This window comes from Quercus suber, unplaced genomic scaffold, assembly GCF_002906115.3.
Source record: "Quercus suber isolate HL8 unplaced genomic scaffold, Cork oak 2.0 scaffold_764, whole genome shotgun sequence".
Classification (NCBI taxonomy): Eukaryota; Viridiplantae; Streptophyta; class Magnoliopsida; order Fagales; family Fagaceae; genus Quercus; species Quercus suber.
In genome coordinates this window covers 42,703-50,496 of record NW_027070200.1, presented here as the reverse complement: position 1 = coordinate 50,496, position 7,794 = coordinate 42,703, and the positions used below count along the sequence as shown (strand labels likewise).

The 7,794-nt window shown below is 34.7% G+C and overlaps 1 long non-coding RNA gene across 1 annotated transcript; it reads right to left on the bottom strand.

Annotated features, from left to right (window-relative positions):
* Nucleotides 1–217: 217 nt before the first annotated feature.
* Nucleotides 218–2,893, bottom strand: LOC111987548 (uncharacterized). Its single transcript, XR_002880314.2, has 3 exons — nucleotides 2,788–2,893; nucleotides 2,559–2,613; nucleotides 218–935 (listed from the first exon to the last, which is right to left on the bottom strand). It is a non-coding gene; the product is annotated as an uncharacterized LOC111987548 (long non-coding RNA).
* Between the last annotated feature and the right edge of the window lie 4,901 nt (nucleotides 2,894–7,794).

Genomic DNA, 7,794 nt, shown 5'->3' with positions numbered 1-7,794 from the left:
AAATTTATGTAAATAATAGTTCAGCTCATCAAAGTTATGTAAATAATAGTTCAACTCATCAAAGACACGAAAGACACGATATGTAAATAATAGTTATGCTCATCAAAGTTAACAAAAATGAACCAAATTGCTAGAACCAAATTGCAAAACTAAATAAGCACACCAAAGTTAACAATAAACCAAATTGTAGAATTGTTCAACGTCATCTAAAAATATAAAATCATAACAATCCAAGTTTTCCAAATAAACCACAAACCAGTGTTAAGAGTGTCTTAAAGATTACAAATAAACACATTAAATCAGCAAACAACACAAAGTTTTCAGTCATGTGATGGGTTCACAATTTCCTCCATCCATGTCTTCCTCATATGCTATGGCATGCCCATGAACACCACATGATGCTTCTTTTGCTAAAGAGCCATGGAGATCTTAACATATGACTTATTGTTCAGGTCTTCATACTAATTTAGTACCTGAATGGCCTTGCCAAGTAAGGATCACCTCTAGTAGTGGATTTAGCAAACTGGTCAGAGCTACCGCTAGCCTTTCCCCTTTTACCACTAAACCTTACCTTCGTCATTGCGATGTACTCCTTTAGAGCAATAGTCATGTCACTTACCCTATCTCCTTTCTTAGAAACCTTCTTACACTTAACAGATGGCTCTTGCATGGGACGTTTTTCAACATGTTGGGTTTGACCGTCAACTATTATGTCATCCTCCCTTTGGGGTGTAGTAGTCATCATCCTCCAAGTTGGTATGATCACCCTCATTAGCCATTTCTTCCTCTAGGGCACGCTCTTCATCACTGTCTAGGGCTGGTGTGTTTGAAGATATTTGAAGGGCACCAATTGTTGTACTAGGGGCAAACAGCTGCTTCAATTTGTCATAATTTGGACATCCCTTTTTCCTTAAATTTGTTGTCTTAGGATCGCCCTACAATGACAATATTGCAGCAAGGATCAATTACCATAAACTAAGTTCAAAATTGAAAGCAGTAAAATAGGGCATTTTATGTGTGATTAACAAACATACTACAACCACATATGCCCAAACCTCTTTAGCACAAGTAACAATTTGCGTTATCTCATCCTAACCCAAGCCCATGTGTTTTAGAAGTTAGGTCCACTTGCGTTGTTTTTGTCGAAGCCTATAATGTTTTTGAATGACCTGCTTCGTTAGGAAATTTTTCGTTGTCCATGCATTAAGATCGTTTGTCATTGCCAACTACATAGGGTTCTTAAACATACCATTTTCCATATTTCCTTTCACTTGTTTCTCCAACATAATGTCAATAAAATTTTGTTCTACATGGGGAGATCATATCTTGTCATCCGCTTCCTGTGGTTCATTTTCCATCTAATACAAATATCTCACATTGTAAGCAGTGTCATGCAACAAACACAACATTTATGATGTAGCTGCTTGAAAACATTCATATTCCTTGCAAACTAGGATAAGTGTCCATGGTGAACATTAAATGCATATAAAAACATAGCAAAGTCGCAATGGTATTACATACTCCACTGTATATGGGTAATACATAGCCATTGTGAGTGGATTATGTAGCCACTATCAATCCCTAACTGCGTAAATAAATAAAACAACACCATAGTAATACACACTCTGTTGCCCATAGTAATTTGAAAATTACAAATATCATGCCATGTCTGCTATATTGTCCAAAAGCTGGCATAATGGAACTTGTACATAGTGCCTAAAACGTTACCTATAACTAACATGTTCAACTAAATGTTGAATAATAACCTGATCTAAGTTACAAAGAATATAACAAAATATTTCAATTAGTACTTAATTGAACATAAGCTACAACGTATGTTAGTCACAGTAAAACCAGTTCCAATACAAACTTGGATTGCCACTAGCAGGATGCCTCCAACTCGAAACAAATCCATTCCACTACATACACTTGATTAGCTTGTGCACAATCTTTCGAAACCTTCTAATGACATTGGGAGTGACCAAATCCATCCATGTTCATTCATTCAGATTTTGCGTGATTAATTCTCACAAAGGTTCACTGAACACACCATGTATCCAAGTGTCACTGAGATCTAGTTCCATAACAATGTCAACTAACATTTCTTCTATCTTAGGGGACCATAAAAACATCTAATACAAACAGCTGACATTGTAAACATATATTCACAACTGCAATATAGCCAGGCATGTAATGGAATTTATCTTTAGAATGAAAAGGGAAGATATATTTGAAATGCTGTTAAATACAACCTCATAGTAGAGTGCATAAATTAATAAATCATGTTCAAACTGGGGCAAACAAATAAAGTATACAGCCACCAACATTGTTCTCAAACACAATAGAAAGAGTAAAAATTATAACCAAAATAGTAGATTACATAAATTTAAAAAACATGCACACACTGAGGCAAATAAAGAAAGAGTACAGCCACCAACAATGGTCTCTAACAATAAAAAGATTAAAATTTATAACCAAAACATTTAGATTTCATAAAGTAATAAACCTAAACAAACAGAGTCATTGACATTGTAACTATAAAAGAGCCATTGTTTTACCTTGGAAGGGAGAGAAGCTGAAGGAATGTAGTAGATCAGCGAATATCAAGCAAATCTGAAAAAAAAACCAACAACAAATGGTAAAAATATTTGTTAGAAATTCCCTTTAGTGAAGTAGTAGAGAGAGATATGATCAAACTTATAAAACCAGAACCAGCTTCGAAGAAAAAAAAAATCCGAACCCAAATGCATGAAGAACAGAGCAGATGATATGAGAAATTTTTCTCACCTTTCGGAAACAAGAATAGAGCAAATAGAGTGAAAGTGTAGAGAGAAAATGAGAGTGAATGACAAAAATAAGGTGATTGCACTAAAGCTGAACATGAACAGTCCATATGATCGTTGGCTCCCATAACTTCTTTGCATTTGATGTGACTAGACCTTCGGCTGGGACCCACTTGACTCTATAAAATTACAACTTTGCCACCAATCCCATAACTCACTCTAACTCACTTTTTTGAGTTATAAGTGATGGAAAATGAGAAACGAAAACAAAGCCAAAAAAGTACAAATGGTGTATGTCTCAGTAAAAGTGAGTTATGGGTGATGAGAATTGGGCAAACCAAACATGGCCTAAGGGTCGCTAGTTTAGGTGTCTGGGGGTTGAGTGTTTCGATGACTGAGTGTGTTGGTCTTGTGTGTATGAATATTGGGTTAAGTGTGTTTGAAAATTTGAGTATTTGAAAGTTTTTTGACTTTGCGCATTTAAGGAAACCGAGTTTCTCCGACTAGAGTTTTAATAGAACTCAAGTTTATAATACTCGACTTCTACATAGGTTCCACGTGGATAACTTGCCATGTCAGCTGTGCGCCAGCATAGTAACTCGAACATTTAAGAGTCGAGCTCTATCATGGAACTTGAGTCTTAAAAACTCGAGATGCTACTTCTCAATTTTTTTTGGAAACAAAATTGTTATATATTTAAGGCTAAATGGAAAAAATATTTCCAAATACTCACCCAAAACGTTGTAACTATTGAATTAAAAATGGACTCAGGTCAAATTAAATCAAATCCTTGGTTGGAAATACAATATAAGGTTGTGTTTGGCTCAATGTAAAATGATTTCAGAGTGTAAAATATTTTCAAGTGAAAATATTTTTTAGAAATTAAAATATTTTCAGGCTTTTGGTCGCATCACAAAAAATGCTTTGGAAAATATTTTTAAGGTGTTTGGTTGTGTTCCTAAAAATCCTCTAGAAAACACATTCTCTCACATTTTCTCAACTTTGAAACAAATATTATAATAGGAAGTCCAAATATATAAACCAAATCAACAAAAAACATAACCAAAAAAAAATTCAATCTTTCTAAAAGATAAGCACCAATCGAGAGAGAGAGAGAGAGGTAAAGGACCACAGAAGGATTGAAGGAGGCTAGATTAGTGGGTAGGTCTGAAGGAGGTGATAGCAACGAGATCAGTTTGTAGATCAGAGATCGAAGATCGGAGATCGGAGATCGGTTTGTAAATTGGAGAGGAAGAGAAAAGAGAAAGAGCTTCCTTGAGTCCAAAAAACAACGGCGATGGCTTCGAGCTTGAGGTGGTAGCAACGGTGATGGTTGAGGAGCCATGTCGGAGTTTAGGTGAGTGCTCTCTCTCTCTCTCTCTTCCTTGAGTCCAAAAAACAACGGCGATGGCTTCGAGCTTGAGGCGGTAGCAACGGTGATGGTTGAGGAGCCATGTCGGAGTTTAGGTGAGTGCTCTCTCTCTCTCTCTCTCTCTCTCTCTCTCTCTCTCTCTCTCTCTCTCTCTCTCTCTCTCTCTCTCTCTCTCTCTCTCTCTCTCTCTCAGAGTTCAGGTAGGATGAAAATGTGGTGTAAGTGGTTTGAAAGTAAAATAGAAGTGTAAACTATTTTGCACTTCAGGGGTTGATATTTTACAGTCAATGGAAATCATTTTCCATTTGATTGAATTTTTTGACCAATCCAAACACTCCCCATGGTGTAAAATATTTTTTGTATTCCTTTTATAGCCGAAACAAACAAAGCCTAAACTCCGGTGAAAATGTAAAATCAAGTGGGGTTGACTTAATAATAGTATATATTAGTCGTTAACCCGTACTACGTATGGGAATCTACCTATTTGTGAGGTAGACTAAAATAATTTTATAAAATCTTAAATTGATTAAGAAATTACACTATTGCATGATTTGTTCTTGTATGAGTTCAATTTGTGTTACAATTTGATGAACAAGCCATTGCTTGAACATGCAATAACTTACAATTTTTTTTTTTTAAAATAATAATGATGAGTTTGAGTTTAAGTTAAACTTGTTGAAGAGATAGAGTTTCACTCCTTATTAAATTTGGACTTAAAAAAATAATTTTATTTATAAAAAAATGATAATGATGTGGCAAGTTCTAGAGGGATCAATAAAAAGTCAAAGGCTTCAGTTTTATATGACTTCAATTTATGTTACAATTTGATGAAGAAGTCATTGCTTGAACGTGAAATGACTTAGAAAAAAAAATTGTTTAAAAAAATGATAATGATGAGTTTGAGTTTAAGTTGGACTTGATAGATAGAATTTCACTCCTAGTTAAGTTTGGATTAAAAAAAATTATTTACAAAAATGATAATGATGTAATAAGCTCTGGAGAGGTCAATAAAAAGTCAAAAATTTTATTTTTAAAAGATTTTAGCAAATCAAATGCCTTAAAATTTGAAAATCTTAAAGAACTTACATTAGCACTCATCAATTTGTTTATAAAGCCAATGCTAAATAGATTTACAAATTGCATTCTCATATCCTCTGTCATTTGCAAGGTGAAAGGACTCTTTTGATTGCAGTTTGCATCCTTCTATCCTTCAAAAGCTTTAAGAATGTGTATAAGGTTATACAAAATTTTGTCATTATAATCAACATCCTAAAGCTAATATCCAATCCAACAATGTGTAACCAATGTTGCATATTATAACAAAAACCCAAAAAGACAACAAGAACAGTTGTAGGTATATAAGAGAGAGAATCAGATCAAACATGTATTTCTATTTTTGCTTAATTTGAGATTAAATTTCAAGGTTGAAACTTAAAATCCATAATTCCAACAACGAAAGCACAAAAAAACCTCTCTATCTAATAGATCAAAAAACTCTACCGAAAAGTACCAAATTTAATATGATATTACCAACTTTGCTTTGAAAGGAGATCATAAAGACATCACAATAAAGAATGAGATGGAATATACTCCTTCAGTCTACCATGCTTCTGTTAGGATATATGTGGTTCACTTGTTAAGAACATATGTCATTTTTTTATGTAATTAGCTAATCCTTTAACAAAACACACTTTACTTGTAATTGGGTAGATCTAGAATGTGTTGCGATACTTCAAGAAACCATGTTTCAAGATCAAGTGTTGAAGCCTTCAAGTCTGTCTAAGAAAACAAGCTGAAAGCGCAAGTTTATTATAGCTCGACAGCTAGTATGTGTCGAGGTTTAGAAAGTTGCTCAAGCCCATGTGCTCGACAGCTTCTCGACAGCTTTTATCTGTCGAGATTTACAAAAATCAGAATTTCTGATATGATTTCTTGGGATCCGTGTTTATGTGTTTGGGCCTTCTTTTCTCCTAACCTTAGACATATAAAAGGATTGTTTTAAGGACCGTCAAAGAGTACACAAGTTGCACAAGCATTGAGCAAAGTTTGATCAAGCAATTTGTGACCGGAGACAAAGTTTTGTCCTAGTTCATCTCTTTTGAAGAAGTTGCTGTGTATGTGCACCTTTGGGTTTTATGACCAAGCATCTTCTTAATCTTCATCGTGAATGAACTAAAGAACTTTGTAGTCGACAACTCTCTTTAGTTGGTGATTGAAGTTGCGTACTGGGATCCGCACATTGGTTAGTCACATACTTGGGAGTCGTGCATCAAAAGGGGAATTGTCACTACAGAACAAGTCCAATTGGGAATTGGGGTAAGGGTTCAACTGTAGGTTGGTAAGGTACTTGAGATTCCTTTACTTATAACTGCTTGTTGTAATAATAGTGAAATTTCGGGAGTGGTGACATGAAAATCACCCAGTGGGGTTTTTGCCATCAGGTTTTTTCCATTTGTAAACAAATCACCGTATTATTTATTTTCCACTGCATAATTAGTTTATTAGTGATTTGTTTATGCTACCACGCATTTTCATGTTAATTTGATTAATTAATAATTTTTCTAATTAATCAATTAATTTAATCACAAGGGGTCAATATGTTTTTCACCTATCAAGTGGTATCAGAGCAGGCACATTCTGATTAGGTTTTAATCTTTGCTGTGTTGATCCAATGACCCCTGTTTGTCATGGATAGAAGACAGTCGTTAATTATACCTCCTTTATTTGATGGCACTAACTATGCATACTGGAAAGTACACATGAGAGCTTTTTTGCAGTTTTTAGATGAGAAGGTTGTGGCAAGCTGTAAAAATTAGCTAGACCAAGCTAAAAGAAGCGTCGGCCGACTGGGAAGAAGCCAAGATTAAGGCGGCAAACTTTAACAGCAGGGCATTGAATGCTTTATTCAGTGCGGTCACCAATGAGGAGTTCAAGAAGATATCCTCTACTGAAACTTTTAGGGAATTCATAATCTCTTAACGGAGATATAAAATATTCACTTGAGATAAGTTTAATGGGTTTGGTTATTCAGAGTGTTGGATAATATTATATACGAATTTGATAACCATGAAACGAATGTACTTCAATCATGTAAAAACACACGCAGCGGAAGCAACAAAAACACGAAACGGATCTACTTCAATCATGAAAGACAAACATGTAACCATGAATTCTAGAATCAAAGAATAGAAAGCGTACCTTGATGCAGTGAATTTCAAAACCTTGACTTGAGAATACCTTTAATCTTCATCTCAATTCCACATGGTGCTCAAGATGTGTGGTCTCTCAATCAGTCCTTTTGTACATAAACTCTCAAAGAAAAATCCTTCTTCTTCTTCTTGTGGAGAAAAACTGATTTCTTTTTCTTTTCATCTTACGTACGTTAAAACATTCTCTTAGTTTCTTTATTTAATAACACTTATTAAATAATGACTGATTTCTAATTGGGTTAGCCTTTTGGGCCTACCCAATTGGGCTTTAGTTTGTGGCTTGAGATGGGACCAAAGGGACCAATAAGACACTAGCTCCAATGGGCCTTGGGCTTTTCCGTCAACTCTTGACAAGTCCAAAGTTACCATTAATTATATTCAATACCACTATAAGAATATAATTGCACTCTAGGCCTTATCTATAAATTAT